The sequence below is a fragment of the Microtus oregoni genome, unplaced genomic scaffold (assembly GCF_018167655.1).
Source record: "Microtus oregoni isolate MIOR12 unplaced genomic scaffold, Mior012 000092F_ref0000046, whole genome shotgun sequence".
Taxonomy (NCBI): domain Eukaryota; kingdom Metazoa; phylum Chordata; class Mammalia; order Rodentia; family Cricetidae; genus Microtus; species Microtus oregoni.
Genome location: NW_024544604.1, coordinates 2,990,405 through 3,011,362, shown reverse-complemented (window position 1 = coordinate 3,011,362; position 20,958 = coordinate 2,990,405). Strand labels below are relative to the sequence as shown.

General features: G+C 39.3%; 1 pseudogene; it reads right to left on the bottom strand.

Annotated features, from left to right (window-relative positions):
• Window positions 1-17,255: 17,255 nt before the first annotated feature.
• LOC121442679 lies at window positions 17,256-17,797 on the bottom strand (annotated as a pseudogene).
• Between the last annotated feature and the right edge of the window lie 3,161 nt (window positions 17,798-20,958).

Sequence of the window (20,958 nt, the reverse complement as noted above, 5' to 3'; positions counted from 1 at the left end):
GAAAAGGAAACAGCAATGAGATTGGCAATCTGTGGACAGTCACAGTGGGAAAGCCATCTGGGATACTGGCGAGTGGCTTCAGTACCCTGGTGAAAGTGCTATCTACATTTTATTTATTTTTTTAACTTTTTTTTATTGAGAAAAGAGAAAAAAAAAACAAATTTCCTCCTTCTCCCAGCCTCCCATTTCCCTCCCCCTCCTCCCACCCTTCTCCCCCTCCCCCCACTTCTCTCCCCCTCCCTCTCCAGCCCAAAGAGCAGTCAGATTTCCCTGCCCTGTGGTAAGTCCTAGGTCCTCCCGCCTCCGTGCATTTCTAGGAAGGTGAACATCCAAACTGGCTAGGCTCCCACAAAGCCAGCACATTACGTAGGTTCAAAACCCCGTGCCATTGTCCTTGGGTTCTCATCAGCCCTCATTGTTCGCAATGCTCAGAGAGTCCAGTTTTATCCCATGCTTTTTCAGTCACAGTCCAGCTGGCCTTGGTGAGCTCCCAATAGATCAGCTCCACTGTCTACATTTTAAAGAGATGAATAACAAGAAGGTATTGGGTTGTTGGTTTTTTTCAAAAAAGTTTAAGTGTTGTTAGTTTTGTGGCCTGTGGGAAGCAGGAGAATTTTATTTTTAATACAAGATAGACCCCAAAATATAAAGGGAAGGGCTATTGAATTAGGAAACATTAAAAATATAACTGGAAAAAGCCAGTTCAAAAGTGTTACCAGAAGAAAATGAAGTTAATATTTGGATTCTTCCTCTCTGTAGATTCTAGTCAACCCATTTGTGGCAGCTTACTGTCGTTGATGTTGGTGTTATTATCACAGCCCCCACTCCTCCTTTGAGCTTAGACACTGTCACATTGTGATTTAAATAGCCTCTCTAGTAAAGTGCCTCATTTCAGATGAAGCTTGCCGTTTGAGAAAGTAATAGGCAAAAGATGATTCCAGCAGGATGAGGAAGAGCGGATGCCTGACTAGAACGAGAGCTTACAAGTCCACCCACATACTCATCAGTATGGAAGGGAGCAATCATCCTCAAACAAGATGCCATTTACAGACATCACTTTTCTTTCTGTGGGAATGAAAATTTGTATCAGCACACAGAAAAAAAAAAACCTTGCAATTGGACTTCATGTACCCAGTCCCTCTTCGGAACTTTAACAGGAACGATGAGGGTTGTTTGCTAGTCAAAGACTCCACACAGAACCCAAAATGATTGAGTGCTGAAGCCGGTCACTGTTTTCATCTTCAACACATTTTTGTTTCTGTTGCTTGATTCCCTTTCTCAGACAATGGGGAGGTAGGTTCCTACAATAGGACTAGTAATGCAGTAAGTAAATCTATATCGGTGACATCATCAGTATTTCCCTCAGTTTATTTCAAATCAGATGATGCGCTTAGATACAGAAGGCCCTTACCTTGTGCAGAGCCTTGCTATACTGTGCAGTCACCTTCCTGTTGCTAGACTTCTAAATCCCAACTTAAACAAACTGAGAATTTAGTCATATGGTATTCACATGAGAATTTCTTTTCACCCATCTGTAGTCAACATGAAAAAAGAATCTAGGACCACACAAAGGAACAGAAAATACAGCTCACAGACATTACTGGAGAAAACATGGCTGGAATGAAAGGAGCCCTGAATATGCAGACTGAAATGAAATATTCTGGAAAAACGGGCACTAAATGAATATGCCAGTTAGTCTTTCAGCTCTAAACTCACCTCTATGTTCCATTTGGTAGTTCTGGTGTTGGGCTGGGATTCTGCAAATTGATGTTTTTGTTACCTCTTGGCTCCCTAGAGATGTGCCATAAAGAAGAGGGAGCATCTTGTCTCCTGTTTGCATCATGCTCTTTTTCAAAGTATCCTACCTAAGACTCTTCGTAGTTCCAATTTCTTTTGGCATTCTCACAACTGACTTATTTTGCTGCTTTAGTCATAAGAATAGCATCCAGGAACATGTACTCTTTAGAGTGCTGAGGTTCAGTTCAATTATAAAAAGCTGGCATCAGTCATACCCCATTGAGTCCCTCCTCCACATCTGGAGGCTTTGTTCCTTCCTTTTGCTTCCTGTTTCTTGGACCTGGGAGCAGTTTTCTGGAGGTAAGGTCTTATCTTTGGGTTCCATGGGCACTTCCTGTTTGTTCTGTTAACTCTTTGATGTTTATTCAAACAATTAACTACCTATTCTAAATTTTCTCAGACTGTGATATTCCTTTTAATGATGACATATTAACTGGTAGAATGGTCAAGAGCAAAACTTATGTATTTTCTAATTTTTTATTTTTTCCTTTCTTATTTAAATTTTTTCATACAATATGTTTTGATCATACAATATGTTTTCCCTGACTGATCTCAGATCCTCCTCACTTTCTCAAACACACAACCTTATGTTCATTCTCTCTCCTGTTTAAAAAAACTAACAAAACAAAAATAAAAACAAATAAAAAACAGTAGGACAAAAATGATTAAAATTTAAAAAATCAAGAGGGTACCTTAAAACATAAAGTCACCTATAGGAATCATAACAATGACTATACATTGCTAATGGTAAAAGCATATATGAGTATTATGGCAAGATAAATATTGTTCATGTATAAAGCTAATAGCATTTTTAGTTATGCAAGAGTTCAGGAAATCTTTTTGATGAAACTGAAATAAGTTTTCTCAAGCAAGTGACTGATAGAGAGTAGGGTAAATGAACCAGCAACAGAACTGACTTTAAAATATTTCTAATAATATTATAAGACAGTAGACTGCAGATATCAAAATAAAATTTGCATATTAATGACATGAATGTGTTTATTTTTACACAAAGAATTAAATCATGGCTGAGTGATTGATACTGCAGGGCACAAAGCATCTTCAGTGTTTTTCAGAGTTAATCCACATTTTGGCACTATAATTTTCAATGCTAAGAACACAGCTTTGCATAAATATATACTATAAAATGGCAGAAGTATGCATTTAGATTTGGATTATTTTTGGTTATTGCATGTTCACATATATTTGTTATTGTCAAATAGTTTACAACCCTCACAGTTTAAAAACTAGGGTTTACATGCATCATGAGAATGCTTGCTAATATACTAAACACACCCTATGACAGCTAACCCACTGTTAGAGATAGCAGAATGGGAGGGGAAGCCCTTTAGGATCCAATTACTTTAAAATTTCATCACCTAATATTATCATAGTGATAATTCGATATTTTATATTTTATTTGTTTTCTTTTGTATATATGAGTGTTTTGCCTACATGTACATATGTGTAGAATGGGTGTGTCCTGCCCACAGAGGCCAGAAAAGGGTTTCATATTTTCTGGAACTGACATTGCTAGTGGTTGTGAGTCACAATGTGAGTGTTAGGAGCCAATGTTCTTAACTGCTCAACCATCTCTCCAGTCCCATGGTTATAAAACTTTAACATGAATTGCAGAAAAGACCCTCATTCTTAGCATCAATATGGCTTTTCAATATTAAGTGATAGATGTAGTGAACCACGTGTATTAATTTTTCTAGTATCAAATCAATTTGCATTCCTCAATTCAGATAAACAATGATTTGTTTATTATTTATTTATTGTCTTTGTTTTTGTTAGGGGTTTGTTTATATTTTTCTTTTTTTAATTAATTAATTTATTTATTAAAGATTTCTGTCTCCTCCCCGCCACCGCCTCCCATTTCCCTCCCCCTCCCCTAATCAACTCCCCATCTCTCATCAGCCCGAAGAGCAATCAGGGTTCCCTGCCCTATGGGAAGTCCAAGGACCTCCCACCTCCTTCCAGGTCTAATAAGGTGAGCATCCAAACTGCCTAGGCTCCCACAAAGCCAATACGTGCAGTAGGATCAAAACCCAGTGCCATTATTCTTGACTTCTCAGCAGTCCTCATTGTCCGCTATGTTCAGCAAGTCTGGTTTTATCCCAGGCTTTTTCAGACCCAAGCCAGCTGGCCTTGGTGAGTTCCCAATAGAACATCCCCATTGTCTCAGTGTGTGGGTGCACCCCTAGTGGTCCTGAGTTCCTTGCTCGTGCTCTCTCTCCTTCTGCTCCTGATTTGGACTTTGAGATTTCAGTCCGGTGCTCCAATGTGGGTCTCTGTCTCTGTCTCCTTTCATCGCCTGATGCAGGTTAATATTCAGGAGGATGCCTATCTGTTTTTCTTTGGGTTCACCTTCTTATTTAGCTACTCTAGGATCACGAATTATAGGCTCAATGTCCTTTATTTATGGCTAGAAACCAAATATGAGTGAGTACATCCCATGTTCCTCTTTTTGGGTCTGGCTTACCTCACTCAGGATAGTGTTTTCTATTTCTGTCCATTTGCATGCAAAATTCAAGAAGTCATTGTTTTTTACTGCTGAGTAGTACTCTAATATGTATATATTCCATACTTTCTTCATCCATTCTTCCATTGAAGGACATCTAGGTTGTTTCCAGGTTCTGGCTATTACAAACAATGCTGCTATGAACATAGTTGAGCATATACTTTTCTTGTATGATAAGGCCTCTCTTGGGTATATTCCCAAGAGTGGTATTGCTGGGTCCAGGGGTAAGTTGATCCTAAATTTCCTGAGAAACCGCCACACTGCTTTCCAAAGTGGTTGCACAAGTTTGAATTCCCACCAGCAATGGATGAGTGTACCCCTTACTCCACAACCTCTCCAGCAAAGGCTATCATTGGTGTTTTTGATTTTAGCCATTCTGACAGGTGTAAGATGGTATCTTAAAGTTGTCTTGATTTGCATTTCCATGATCGCTAAGGAAGTTGAGCATGACCTTAAGTGTCTTTTGGCCATTTGAACTTCTTGTGTTGATAATTCTCTGTTCAGCTCAGTGCCCCCATTTTAAAATTGGGTTGATTAGCCTTTTACAGTCTAGTTTCTTGAGTTCTTTATATATTTTGGAGATCAGACCCTTGTCAGTTGCAGGGTTGGTGAAGATCTTCTCCCAGTCAGTGGGTTGCCTTTTTGTCTTAGTGACAGTGTCCTTTGCTTTATAGAAGCTTCTCAGTCTCAGTAGGTCCCATTTATTCTATGTCTGTAGGCTTCATCCGAGAGATGCAGGGCTGGTTCAACATACGCAAATCTATCAATGTAATCCATCATATAAATAAACTGAAAGAAAAAACCGTATGATCATTTCATTAGATGTTGAAAAAGCATTTGACAAAATTCAACACCCCTTTATGATAAAGGTCTTGGAGAGATTAGGGATACAAGGGTCATACCTAAATATAATAAAAGCTATTTACAGCAAGCCGACAACCAACATTAAATTAAATGGAGAAAAACTCAAAGCCATCCCACTAAAATCAGGAACACGACAAAGCTGTCCACTCTCGCCATACCTCTTCAATATAGTGCTTAAAGTTCTAGCAATAGCAATAAGACAACATAAGGGGATCAAGGGGATTCGTATTGGAAAGGAAGAAGTTAAACTTTCGTTATTTGCAGATGATATGATAGTATACATAAGTGACCCCAAAAACTCTACCAAAGAACTCCTACAGCTGATAAACACCTTTAGTAATGTGGCAGGATACAAGATCAACTCCAAGAAATCAGTTGCCTTCCTATACACTAAGGATAAGGAACCAGAGAGGGAAATCAGAGAAGCATCACCTTTCACGATAGCCACAAACAGCATAAAATATCTTGGGGTAACTCTGACCAAGGAAGTGAAAGATCTATTTGACAAGAACTGTATGTCTATTTTTCATAGTCATCCTTTTGTACATTTCAAGATTCTTTTTTTATTTTAATTTATTTTTTAAATTTCATTTTACATTCCATCCATAGTTCTCCTCTCAACCCTCCTCCTGCTCCTCTCTTTCCCTCAGAACACCCCCAATCAACTGCTACCAATGGGTAAAAGCTCCCATGGGATGTCAACAAAGTCTGGCACATTAAGTTGGGGCAGGACCAAGCCCTTTCCCCCTGCATTAAGGCTGATCATTGCATCCCACCGTAGGGAAGGGGCTCCAGTAAGCTAACTCATGCATCAGGGATAGATCCTGGTCCTACTGCCAGGGGCCCCTCAGATAGTCCAACCTTCACAACTTTCTCCCACATATGAAGAGCCTAGTTCATTCTCATGGAGGCTCCACAGCTATCAGTCTAAAGTTCATGAGTTTCCATGAGTTTGGTTCAGCTGTCTGTAGATTTCTCCATCATGATCTTGACATCTCTTGCTCATATATACCCTCATCACTCTCTTGGATTGGATTCCTGGAGCCCAGCCTGGTGATTTGTTGTGGATCTCTGCATCTGGTTCCATCAGTTGCTAGATGAAGGCTCTATGATGATAGTTGGGGTACTCACCAATCTGATTACAAAGGAAGGCCAGTTCAGATTCCTTCTCCAGTATTGCTAGGAGTCTTAGCTGGGGTCATCCTTGTGGATTCTTAGGAATTTTCCTAGCACCAGGTTTCTTGCTAACACTTCATATCTCTCTACCAAGATCTTTCATTGCTCTCCTACTCTGTGTCTCTCGCCCCTCATGTTCTCATCTCTCATCCCCCTTACCTCCAGTTTACCCAAGAGATCTCATCTAAGTCCCCTTCCCTGGGCAATTCATGAGTCCCTCTTAGAGTCTTCCTTGATACCTAGCTTTTCTGGAGCTGTGGATTGTAGCTTGGTTATCCTTTGCTACATTTCAAATTCTTTTTTTTTAAATATTTATTTATTTATTATGTATACAATATTCTGTCTGTATGCCTGAAGGCCAGAAGAGGGCGCCAGACCTCTTTACAGATGGTTGTGAGCCACCATGTGGTTGCTGGGAATTGAACTCAGGACCTTTGGAAGAGCAGGCAATGCTCTTAACCACTGAGCCATCTCTCCAGCCCCCCATTTCAAAATTCTTAATGAAGCATCCAAGACTCCTTCATGTATACTCAGTGATGACAATAAGCCATGATTTTCTCTTCTTGTACTATGCTTGATTGATAATTGAATCAAAATTGTGCTAACCTTATCCAATGAATTAGAGTGTTTCCTTTTTTTGGATTCATGACATGTATTTAATTTTACTGACACCCAAATATAAGTACTGTTTATGTGAACAGGATTGGCTAGATCCTCATTAAATAAAGGTTCTCCTTACTTTTTATGTCTGGCATGATAGGCAGATTGTAAATATAATGTTCAAAGTGTGTTGACAGGACGAAATTTGTTGATTGTCATAATTAAATCCACATCTTACTACTTTTCTGCTCCTTAATTCCTGAGGTAAATTTGTTAGTATTTTTCTATGAAAATCACAGATGTGTTCATTTCTTCTTGTATTCATGTTCTTTTTAATTGATTTTTATTGAGCTCTACATTTTTCTCTGCTCCCCTCCCTGCCTTACCCCTCCCCTTCAACCCTCTCCCAAGGTCCCTGTGCTCCCAATTTACTCAGGAAATCTTGTCTTTTTCTACTTCCCAAATAAGTTAGATTTATGAATGTCTCTCTTAAGTCCTCATTGTTATCTAGGTTCTCTGGGATCACTCTCACCACTGGACAGGTCAGTCAGACAAAAAAAATTAACAGAGAAATAAGGGAACTAGTAAATGTTATGACTCAAATGGACTTAGCAGGCATCTATAGAATATTCCATCCAAACAGAAAATAATATAACTTCTTCTCAGCACCTCATGGAACCTTCTCAAAAACTGACCACATACTAGGTAACAAAACAAACCTCAACAAATACAAAAAAATGGAATAACCCAATGTACCTTATCAGATCACCATGTTAAAACTAGAAGTCAACAGCAATGCCAGAAACTCCACAAACACATGAAAATTAAACAATGCTCACCTGAATGGGCCAAGGAAGAAATAAAGAGAGAAATTAAAGACTTCCTAAAATTCAATGAAAATGATCACACAACATACCCAAATTTATGGGACACAATGAAAGCAGTGTTAAGAGGCAAGTTCATAGCACTAAATACTTACATAAAGAAGCTGGAAAAATCCCACACTAGTAAATTAACAAACATTTGAAAACTTTAGAATGAAAAGAAGCAAACTCACCTAAGAGAACTAGACTGCAGGAAATAATCAAATTGAGAGCTGAAATCAACAAAACAGAACAACCGTTATCCAAATTAACCAAAATGCAGAAAGAGAATATCCAAATAAACAAAATCAGAAATGTAAAAGGGGGACATAACAACAGACATGGAGGAAATCCAGAAAATCATCAGGTCATATTTCAAAAACCTGTACTCCACAAAATTGGAAAACTTAAAGGAAATGGACAACTTTCTGGATAAATATCACTTACCAAAATTAAATCAAGACTGGATAAGCAAATTAAACAGACATATAACTGCTAAAGAAATAGAAACAGTCATTAAAAGTCTCCCAACCAAAAAAGGCCCAGGACCAGATGGTTTCAGCTCAGAATTCTACAAGATTTTCAAAGAAGAACTAAATACCAATACTCCTCAAATTGTTCCGCACAATAGAAACAGAAGGAACATTGCCAAACTCTTCTTGTATTCATATTCTTACATGGCATATGCAAATGTATTATGTTACATCTTCTTGTTGACTTAAAATATGGTAAGAAGGAAACATGTTTATCTTCCTCTTGAGCAACACAAATATCCTAAGGCTTTCTCTTAAGACAACTTTTAGGCAGGTGGTGGTAGCATACACCTTAATCCCAGCACTTGTAAGGCAGAGGCAGGTGAATTTCTGAGTTCAAGGACAGCCTGGTCTATAGAGTAAGGGCTACACAGAGGAACTCTGTTTTGAAAAATAAAAAATAAAAAAAGACAGCTTTACATGCAAACATAATTTTTAGTATCTTAGTTTTATATTATTTACATGTCACTATCAGTATATTTACATGTTTTCGATATTCAATTTGATTTTACCCATTAGCATTTGTCCTTAGCTCTGAGATTAGTTTTTCTTACTCAGACATGGCAGTTTTCTGAGCTTCAGTGGGTGTGGTGGTTTGAATAAGAATGACCTCCATAGGCTCATATATTTGAGTGCTTAGTCACCAGGTAGTGGCACTACTTGAGAGGGATTAGGAACGTGGTCTTGTTGGAGGACATGTGTCACTGGGGTGGACTTTAAAGTTTCAAAAGCCCAAGGCAAGTGCCAGTGTCTCTCTATTCCTGCTGCCTGTGGCAGCTCCTCCAGCATCATGTCTCTGTGTTGCCAGGCTTCCCACCATGATGACAATTAACTCAATCTCTGAAACTGGAAGCCAGCCTCAGTTAAATGTTTTCCATTATAAGAGGTGCTGTGGTCATGGTGTCTTGTCACAGCAATAGAACACTGACTAAGACAGGGGTTGCATTAGAGAAAAAAATTTCTTCAATAAAGCATCTTACTTTAGTGAAATTTAGCAGGAACCTTCCAAACTTTCTGTACTAGATTGGGAATGCTGAGGCACCCAGCCTTCTGGACTGACCTGCATCCAGCTGTCAGCCTGCCCATATGAGATAGTCACTGTGACCACTCTGACACCTGAGGCACAAAGCCTCGAACTGTTTCTGCTTGGTAATCTCCACTTTTTCAATCTCCTCCTAATTCTTGTTTTTTTCCTTCAGCATCACAGAAACAGCGCCCCCCCAACACACACACACACACACACACACACACACACACACACACTCCTGGCTAAGGAGACATCTGGTGAAAGAGTAAAACTCGACCTAAGGCGATTTTCTTGAGGCCTCCATCTTGGCTTTGAAAATGTCAAATACCTTCTCTCCAATCCAGTAAGAGAAAGGAAAATGGTACCAATAAGGAGTTACAACAGCTTACTTTACAGATACTAAACAGCCAAGAGAGCCCCCTCTCCATCTTCACATCTAGTTTTCCCATTGTTTTGACTAAAAGAGGTATTGCATAGACTCTGTTTTGTTGTGAGTTCTTTCACTTTTAGGAACTTTGTTTTCTGTACTGTGTTTTAATCATGTTTGCCACTTCTCCAGCTCTTCCTGGATCCAGAGGCCTTCTCTACCCGCCTGACTTTGTGTGTCCTTCTTTTGTTTTGTCCATTAAATCTGATTTGTGCTGTCATGTAGTCTTGGATATATAGTCTTCCACTAGAGGGGGCTTGATTGACCAGGGACTAAACTCTTAGCAAAAACTGATTCTTTCTCCCAGAAGCTATCACTTGCCAATTACTCTTCAGCCAGGGATGAGAATTAATGTCCACCTCTCCTATCCATTCTGAGATTTGGTGTGGTTTCAACTTCCACAGCACTAGAACATGCTGTCAGAATCACTGAGTTCATATATGTGGAGCTACCCTGCTGTGTCCAGTGGACACTGTTTCCTTATAATAGCTCACCATTCTGACACTTAGTATCCTTTCTACTGTCTCTTTGATAATGACCCTTGAGCCTTTGGAAGAGGGATGTTGTACACTCAGATCCAAAGGAAACCGGGCTTCCCCAGATTCCAAAAGGCAGAGGGGACAAATGACTGTCTGAGGTGCCTATTAGCATATCAAAGAGCATGCTGGACTCCAGGCTCCCTCAGTAACACAAACACTTGCTCCACATTTCAGAGTCCACGCTAGCAACTCTCTTCTCACTTCCTCCCATACCAAAAACTCCCCCAGCTCACAGGCTCATCTCTCCCTAGTTACTCATTTTTGGCTATGGTTGCTCTGTCTTCTTCTTTCCCTCTCTCTCTCTATGCCCCCTACTAGTTCTGTTCTTGCTTCTCTCGTGGTCAGGTCAGATCTGCTGGGTATGTTCCATCTACTAATTTCTCTTTCCACTCTGGACTCTTCCAGCTACCTCTAGGTGCTCTCTCGCATACATTGATATTAAAAACCTTCCCCTTAACCATCCCATGGAACAGGTATGCCATCAGTTTATATAGCATATATGTTCATTTAGGGGTAAACAGTTTGTGAGTCTCTTAGTCTCTGAGCCTTGAACAGATGTGGCTCTCTCTCTTTGTTAATTACCATCTGCTACACATAAAGGCTTCTCAAATTAGCACTGAGAGATGCATTAAACTATGTCTCCACCAAACTTAGGCAGGCTAGAGGGTCCATAGTGGGTAAAGTCGGGGTTCTAGCAAGTCCAAACGGGTGGTTGGAAACCTGGTTAGCAGCTTCTGAGTGACCAGAATTGGAGAGGGAGGGATCTGTACATGTGATTAAAAATATTTAAATCACTTTCCTTACAGGTGAGTGACCCTTTGAACTTATATTTAGGATGTTAATTGGTCATTTGTCATAAGCGTTAGGCATTAATTCTAATTTCAGAGAAACAGGAAAATCTCATTCAGTATCTGGTTCTACAGAGAAGTATTATTTCTGAGAATTTCTGAATTATCACTGTCAGTTGGGTCCACAATTCTACTCTTCAGTATACTGTGCTTTAGCTCAGCTAATTAAATGAAGAATGGAATAATGTTTACAAGAGTCACTTTTTAAAAATGTTATGTGGCTCGTGCATGTGTGTGTGTGTGTGTGTGTGTGTGTGTGTTATGTGCACATTTGCCAAGTGTGATCCTGTGCAAAAGACTGTGGAGGCCGTTTCCTCTACTGCTTTCCACCTTGGTTTTTGAGACAGTTTCTCACTGAACATGAAGTTCATCAGTTAGGCTAGGCCTGTTGTTCAACAAGCTCCCAGGATCATTGTCTCCACCCATCAATGATGGGACTACAAGCACAGCTGGCCATGTCTGCTCTCTTCTGTGGGGGCTACATTCAGATACTCTTATTTCCACAACAAGAGCTCTTAACCACTGAATCATCTCCCTTCCCATCCCTAAATATTCTTGAGCTCTTAATTCTGATATTAGATTTTACTTTCCTATTCCAGACAGGGGAGCAGGAAGGCTGACTGCAGATCTTTATCCTTCCTCCAGTCTGAGACCAATCCCCTAGTCCCGTCCTCAACTCTGGAGCAGACTATCCACTCTCTGCACCCATTCCCAGGGGACTAGGCAAATCCCAGGGGAACATCCAGTGAAGACTTTCCGCCACATCCAGTCCATCCCCATTCCTAAGTATCAGGTCCCAAGACCTAGAAACACATTTAAACGGAATCCCCCAGAGGCCATGCCTATTAGGATCCCAGAAGAATTTCCTACCAGGCAACACATAGCCACCATACTCTGCAAAGAACCAGAGAGGAAACAGAAACCAAGGAAGAAAACGAGCACCTAACAGAAAAGATCAGATATCAGAACCTAGAGTTACAATGTTCCTAAATCCAGATGCCTAGGCACCCAGACAAAACAAAATCAATAACACCCAGGACAGTGACGCCTCCACTAGAGCCCAGCATTCACAGCACTGCAGGCCCTGAGTAAGCATCATAGCTGGAACCCAAGAAAAAGACCTTTAAAGCAGCATGTATGAAGATCATAGAGGTTCTAAAAAGGAAATGAATGCATCCCTTAAAGAAACCCAGGAAAATACAACAAACAGTGGAAGGAAATAAAAAAAAACTGTTTAAGACCTGAAAGTAGAAATAGAATCAATAAAGAAAAAATAAACTGAGGAAAAACTGGAAATGAAAAACTTAGGAATTTGAACTGAAACCTTAGAGGCAAGCCTCGCCAACAGAATAGAAGGAAGAAAATAATCTCAGGTACTGAATACATGATAGAAGAAATGGATTCCTTGGTCAAAGAAAATGTTAAAACTAAAAAAAAATTCCTGGCACAAAACATTCAGGAAGAAAAGGATAGTATAAAAAGACCAACTATAAGAATAATGTTAGAGCCGGGCGGTGGTGGCGCACGCCTTTAATCCCAGCACTCGGGAGGCAGAGGCAGGCGGATCTCTGTGAGTTCGAGACCAGCCTGGTCTACAAGAGCTAGTTCCAGGACAGGCTCCAAAACCACAGAGAAACCCTGTCTCGAAAAACCAAAAAAAAAAAAAAAGAATAATGTTAGAGGAAAGAGAAGAAACAGAGTTCAAAGGTACAGAAAATATTCTCAACAAAATTATAGGGAATTTCTATATCCTAAAGAAAAAGATGTCTGTACAGGTACAAGAAGCATAAAGAACACTAAATAGACTGGCCTGGAAAAGAAAGTGCCTTTGTCACATAATAATTCAAACACTAAATGTACAGAACAAACAAAGAATATTAAAAACTATAAGGGGAAAAGACTAAGTAACATATAAAGGCAAACATATTAGAATGACACCTTCTCAATGGAAACCGAAAGCCAGAAGGGCCTGGACAGATGTTCTACATTTCCTAAGAGACCACAGATGCCAGCCCAGACTACCATATCCAGCAAAAATTTTGATCACATTAGATGGAGAAAATAAGATGAATGTTAAAACCATGATGAAACCAAATTCATACTATCTATAAATACAACTTCGCAGAAGGGGCTAGAAGGAAGACATTCATATCTCAACAACATATATGTTACAGTTGTGTAGCTTGGTCCTCTTGTGGGGCTACTAACAGCAGAATAGGGACTGTCTTGAACTCTTTTATAGGCTTTTGGGACCTACCTCCTCATACTGGGTCATCTTGCCCAGTCTTAATATACAGGGGATACTTAATCTTACTGCAACTTGATGTGCCATGTTTTGCTAATATTTATGGGAGCTCTGACCTTTTCTAAATAGAAAGGATGTGTGGATTGGGGGGATGGGAGCAGAAAGGGTGGGGGAGGGGAAATAGCCCAGGATGTAAAATAAATAAGCAGATAGATAGATAGATAGATAGATAGATAGATAGATAAAAAGATAGATAAATAGATAGGATAGATAGATAGATAGATAGATAGATAGATAGATAGATAGACAGAAGAAATGGGACACAGATCTCAAAAGAGGAATCTCAAATGGATAAGAAGCACTTGCACTTAAAAATTGCTAAAATCCATAGTCAGCAGGGAAATGCAAATAACTAAAACTACTTTAAGATATCATCCTATATCCTTCAGCATGGCTAAGATCATTAAAACAGTGACAGCTCATTCTGAGGAGGATGTGGAGTAAGGGAAACACTCAGACATTGCTGGTGAGAGTGCAAACTTGTACAGCCATCATGGAAATCAGCGTGGCAGTTCCTCAGAAAGATGGAAATTGATCTACCTCACAATCCAACTATTCCGCTCTTGGGCATGTGCCCAAAAGTTGTTACATCCTTCTACAGAGACACTTGCTCAACCATATTCATTCCTGTTTTCTTCTTAAGAGCCAGAAATGGGTAAGAACCTACATGTCCCTCAAAATATTAGGTAAATAAAAGTGCTAATTTACACAATATAGTATTGCTCAGCTGTTAAAAAATGAAATAATGAAATTGACATGTAAATGGATAGAACTAGAAAAAAATTATCCTAAGTGAGGTATCCCAGACCCATGAAGAGAATGTGTAATGTATTCTTTTATATGTGGATATTAAGTGTCAAGTCAATGATTACTAAGCTACAATATGTAGTATCAGAGAGGTTAGGTATTGAAAAAGGAACTAGGGGAGACAGATCTCATTAGGAAAGGGAAATAGAATAGACATCTATGAATGGATGGGTGGGCTGGAATAGAAGATCAAGTAGGGAGGCAAAGAGAAAAAAAGGCACCCGGTAGGGAAAATGGGAGAGACAGCTAAAATTAAGAGTCATTTGAGGGGTAGTACGGAAACATAATTTAGTAGAAGCTTCCAGTATATATATATATATATATATATATATATATATATATATGAATGTTATCTAAAAGATATTATCAAATAATGGAGGACACAGAGTCCCAACTAGCCACCTCTTGTCACCAAATGAAGTTCCAGTACCAGGATTGGGTTACATCTAATTGAGTTGTTGACCAAAGGGTTGCCATGAGAGTCCCCAAACAACCCAGGTGTTGCCAAGACTATATAGGTTGCTCTCCACAAACTGACAGCAAGGCCCTGTTGCAGAAGGCAACATGTAACACTACTCATTAAACATGGAGAAGTCAAGCTGGTACCTACAAAAAACGTTCACCCCTACTTTCTAGTATCTTTGGTACAGGAAGGTTCTCTGACTGATACCAAAAAAGAAACAAACCAACCACAAATCCTTGGATCAACGTTGGTTTCCTACCTTCAAGATATGTTAGTGTAATGTGGATCAAAGCTTGTGGGGAGTAACCAGTCTATATATGATTTGACTTAAGGTCCACTTGAGGAGTAGCAACCAATCCCCGACACTGCATGGGTGACCAAGAACTGAGAATAGCTAGCATAGGGACTAGGGCTCAAACCAAAAACTACTATTCTTTTAAAAATAGCAATAACTATTCCTAAAAATAATCTGGCTGGGCAGTGGTGGCACACTCCTTTAATACCAGCACTGGGGAGGCAGAGGCAGGCAGATCTCTGTGAATTTGAGGCCAGCCTGGTCCACAGAGCTAGTTCCAGGACAGCTAGGGCTGTTACACCGAGAAAAACTTTCTAAAAAAACAAACAAGCAAAAAAAAAAAACCTAAACAAACAAAAGAATATTCTGCTTTACTCATAGATCAGTGCCTTGTTCAACCATCATCAGAGAAGCTTCCTCCTGCGGCAGATGGGAACAAATGCAGTCTCACAGATCTTGGAATGCTCAGTCATAAATGGAATGTCTCTATCATATCTCTCCCCTAAGGGTAAGGGAGCCCTGCAGAAGAGGAGGCCTAAAGAATGTAAGATCCAGTGGGAATGGGGGACACCAAAAAAGCAAGGTCTTTTAAGTAAACATGACCAACGCTCATATGCACTCATCAGAGACCTGCCTGCACAGGGCCTGCAAAGGTCTGCACCAGGTCCTTTCATGGCTTCTAATTTAGTGTTTTTATGAGATTTCCGAGTCTGTAAAAAAGTAGGTCTCCAATTCTTGTGCCTTCTTCTCTTGGGCTCTTTTTCTTTCATTTGTTTGTTCTGTCCAATTCGTATCCATTAGTTTCTGTTTCATCTTATTATATTTCATTTTAGTATTATCCTTTAGAAGCCTATTTGTTTTCTAATGGGAGACAGAAAGGAATGGATCATATTAGAGGGGATGTGAGGAGGAACTGGGAGAAGTAAAAGGCAGGAGAAACCTGCCTTATATATTATGTGAGAAAAAAGCCTAATTTCAATAAAAGGGAAAAATTTAAAAATAGAACTTACTACTTTATAATAAGATACTACTTATATCTATTATACTTTCATAAACAGTTTGCAAGATACGTAGTCTACAGAGGTCAGTACACTCTATCTTTATCTTGAATTTTCCTTCAAAACAAAAGCAAACAAACAAAAACATCAACTTCTGGTTAGCTTTCCAAATTAGAGTGAGTACATGCACGAACTATTGATTGTCTGGATGAGCACACACTAACATCATCCATGAACAACTCTAATTAAGAGAGCATCAATTAATGCAAATCAGGCCTTTGGCTGACAATAGACATGACAGAAAGAAGTCAGGATCTACTAATTACCTAATTATTAATGGACATTTAGAAGTTGAAGGGCAATATGACACTCACAAAAAACAATGAAAATTTGAAGTAAAATGCTACATGTTTATTATAAAAGAAGTTTAAAAAGATAAACATGAAGAGAATATAATCATCTTAGCAAATACCACTTAGATAATATTAATACTTAAAAATTTTTTCTAGAAAATTAACTCATGAGCTTTTATGTTTTTATGTATATGTATTTTGCCTGCATTTATGTGTGTATACCACATTTGTGCCTGGTGCCTGCAGAGGTCAGAAGAGGGTATCAGAATCCCAGAAACTGCAGTTATAGTTACTTGTGATCCACCACGTGGATGTTAAACATGGATCCCCCATTCTCTGCAAAACAAGTCCTCTTAACAGCTGAACTACCTCTCCAATCTCAGCCACAGTCTTGAAAAGAATCCCACTTTATCATGGTTTTGAGTATACTATATATTTTATTTTCAAAAGTTCTTCAGTATTCACCATAAATTTTCCATGTTTCCATTTTATGGGTTACACAAGATTAGTCTGTCTATCTGTAGATATTCACCTGGAATGGTCATCCTTAAGACAATGCAGAGAGGCTTATGGAACCGATTGAAAAGCAGCTAAACATTTGGTTAACCATAGTGTTAGGGAAACCTACCAATACTGATGAGGAAGAGTATATTTAAAGTCATGGTGTTAGCATGTCCATTTTGCCTTATTGATTCCATGCTGGTGTTAAAGTAGTGGTAAGTTCATTTTGGTTTCTGTAGTAATTTGAGCAGTGGGGCTGCGTCCCCGGCACCCCGGCCACCTGGCTAGCTTATGCCCCGAAATAACAACACACAAACTGTATTCTTTTTTTTCCCCACAGGCATATAAACTATTTATTAACAGCAAAGGCCCAGAGACTCATTTCTTCTTGGATACACCCACAGTGCGGCCCCAGCGGCCAGTGGTCTTGGTGTGCTGGCCTCGGACACGAAGGCCCCAGAAGTGGCGCAGCCCTTTATGGCCCCGAATCTTCTTCAGCCGCTCCAGGTCCTCGCGCAGCTTGTTGTCCAGGCCGTTGGCCAGAACCTGGCTGTACTTCCCGTCCTTCACATCCTCTGTCTGTTCAAGAACCAGTCTGGGATCTTGTACTGCCGGGGATTCTGCATGATGGTGATCACACACTCTACCTCGTCCTCCGTGAGCTCTCCAGCCCTCTTGGTGAGGTCAATGAACACTTTCCTCAACACCACATGAGCGTATCTCCGCCCCACACCCATAATGGCAGTGATGGCAAAGGCTATTTTCCGCCGCCCATCGATGTTGGTGTTGAGTACTCGCAGGATGTGCTGGAACTTCTCAGGGATCACGAGAGACATGGCAGCGGCACAATAGGCGGCGTGTAGGCCTCCCGTGGAAGACCACAAACTGTATTCTTTTAAACACTGCCTGGCCCATTAGTTTCAGCCTCTTAACCCATTTCTAATAATCTATGCAGCACCACGAGGTGCGCTTACCAGGAAAGATTCAGCATGTCTGACCTGGTGGCTGGCTGCATCGCCATCTGCCTCAGAGAGCAGAGCTATCGCATCTGCCCGGGAGAGGGGAGCATGGCATCTGAGCTCACTTCCTCTTCCTCCCAGCATTCTGTTCTGTTTACTCCACCCACCAATGTTCTAACCTATCAGGGCAAGCAGTTTCTTTAATTAACCAATGACCTTCCTCCATCAGGTTTCCTTCTGCATGGCTCTTCTTTATTACTGTTGTCTTTGCAATATTTCTTTTAATTGCTAAGCAGGACTGCCACCTAGCTTCAGTGGTTTAGGTTTCCAGAATGTCATTGCTTCCATCAAGTAATGAATGGTCAAGATGGAGAGCCTGTCAAATTCTCTTAACAGTTATCTTTATCACAAAGCAAAGAATCTCTTCATTTGGAAGATTGGGGTTCAAGTTTGGTTATAGTACTATCGTCAGGAATGAAGTTTTCAGGAGAAAAAGTAGAACAATTTCTTTTTGCGTGATCAGGAGATAACATGAAAGAACAGAACCTTTGGTTATGCAGAGGATGAAGCAAAGAGGAGTGTGTCAAGGTTCTTGCTTGAGGACAATGAGGGCACCCTTCTTCTACCAGGAAATTGATTCTAAGTTGCACACATTACTCATTACCAGGTGTCTTGTAATAGAAATAGTTGTTTTAATGCTCATCACAATCTATAGTCCTTAACACTGCTTGCACATTAGAATTTTCTGAGATGCTTTAAAACTGCATCAATTACTCGTTCTCATCTCCAGAGACACTGATTTAGACAGTGATTGTTCTAAGATGCCCCTTAGGCATTGGATATCTAGAAGATTCTCAGTAATTCTAACACTCATAGTTTCAAATCGCAGGAGGAAATAAATAGAAAAGAGAAGCCTCATTAAATTTTAAATCCATAATTTAAAACATGCAAGATGTTACCTTGAACAGATTCTCAAACTCTGGGAAAGGAGAAACAAGGTAGAGGGAAGACTTAGGGAGTGTTGGTTTTTCTGTGCTTTAGTATTGTTGGTTTACAGATGGGATGACCATATGGTTGATTATCCAAATAAGGACACATTATATAGTGAAGTGAAACTATTAGTAATGATACAGAACAAAAAATGTAATTGTCACTCTGCTTAGAACCATCTTTTGCCTCTATCAGTAACTGCTCAATGTTAAACTACAGTGTTGTTGATGTTTTAATATTTACCTGATTGGAAGAGTTTGAAGACACTTGTAAAAAGTGTATGTTGTCACCATATCAATTTTGGGGAACTTTTTAAAGAGTTTAAAATTTCTTTGCCCCAACATTTGTTATTCAGCTCTACTTTACCACTCACTTCCAAGAGATGAAAAACGAAAACTACATAGGTGGGTATTAAAATAATTTAACCACAATTGGATACTCTCTAGGACCAGAGTTTAGCGAAATATAAGTTAGAAACTATGTTCTCCAATTAAGTTTTTAGATTTTATGTAACTTTTAAACACAAAATAAGTTCATTTTTCATTAACAAAGAAAATTAAATGTTATTGGAACTTAAGACAGTCATGAATTCATAGTCTTGGTTAATTACATTTATTGATCAGGTCTGTTCTTCTGGCTAATGAAATGTCATTGAAAGCTACCCAAAGAGGTAGAAAGCGCCTTCTAAATTAAGGTCATTATTATATCACAGAAATTTAAAATGTATTTGTTTTGAGGGAGAAAGAAAGAGAGAATACATTTGTGTTGGCATCACAGTACACCTATAGAAAGGATAACTTTTGAAGATTTGCTCTCTTCTTTCACCTGGTGGATCTTAGGGATTGAACTCAGCTTGATAGGCTTGGGAAAAAACACATTCACCTGCTGAACAATCTATATTTTAAAATGACAACAAAAGATTAGCTTTCTGCTACAGTCTGAAATATTAGTGTACTTCTTGAAGTTTTCTTTCTAGTTGAGGGAGATTAATATAGTCTACCACTAGTCTGCCATTCTGGAATGATGCTTGAGTCAATGATGATAGCTATATTATATTTCTTCCAATGAGAATTTACATACATCTAATACTGTCTACTTTTATACAATAAAATCATTACTAATACTCTTTTAAAGTTGAGAGAAAATACAAGACAGAAACGTAGCTTCTGAGTTAAAGAACATTCTAAGCAGATCCTTATTTTCTTTATTTACTATTTTTAGTAAAGTCAAGTATGATGGTTTGAAGGAAAATGGCCCCCAAAGGCTCATATATTTTTATGCTTAGTCCCAAGTTGATGAAAATTTTGGAATAATTAGGTAGTATGACCTGTTGGAGTAGGAGTTTTCTAGTTGGGGGAGGTGTGTCACTGGGAGTGAGCTTTGAGGTTTCAAAAGCCCACATCAGACTCAGTCTCTCTCTTTGCCTGCCGCCTGTGGATCAGGACGCAAAGCACTCAGTTACTTCTATAGCACCATGCCTATCTACTTCCTGCAATGATCATACTGGACTGACCCTCTAAAACTGTTAGCAAACCCCCACTTTATTGCTTTCTTCTATAAGTTAGTTTCCTTGGTCCTGGTGTCTCTCCACAGCAACAGAATAGTAATTAAGTTACAAAGCCAACAGAGTTCACCCACTCTTGACATTTTCTTCTCATCAATCAATAGTTAATGAATGGATGAAGAAATTGTGGTATATCAATAAGAGGACCAAATCTCAAAAACATTGTGAATGAAAGATGCTAGATACAAAAGACCACTTTTGGATTCTACTTCATAATACTTGAGAAAAGGCAGATCTGGTATCTAGAAACAGAAAGCAGATCAGTGCTGCCTATACCTGGAAGTGGAGAGGACTGACTAAAATAGAGTACAGTTTCAAATCCTTGGGGTTTGGAAACAGTTTCTATTTATATGGTGAAGCTTCCAAGAATTTTCATATATTTGTTAAACTAACCAAAATATTCATTAAAAAGTAAGTGCATCTCTGGGGCCAATAAAATGGCATAGCAGGTACAGATGCTTCCCACCAAGCTGGGCTACATAAGTTTAATACCTGGGTCCCTCATGGTAAGACAAAACTGACTCT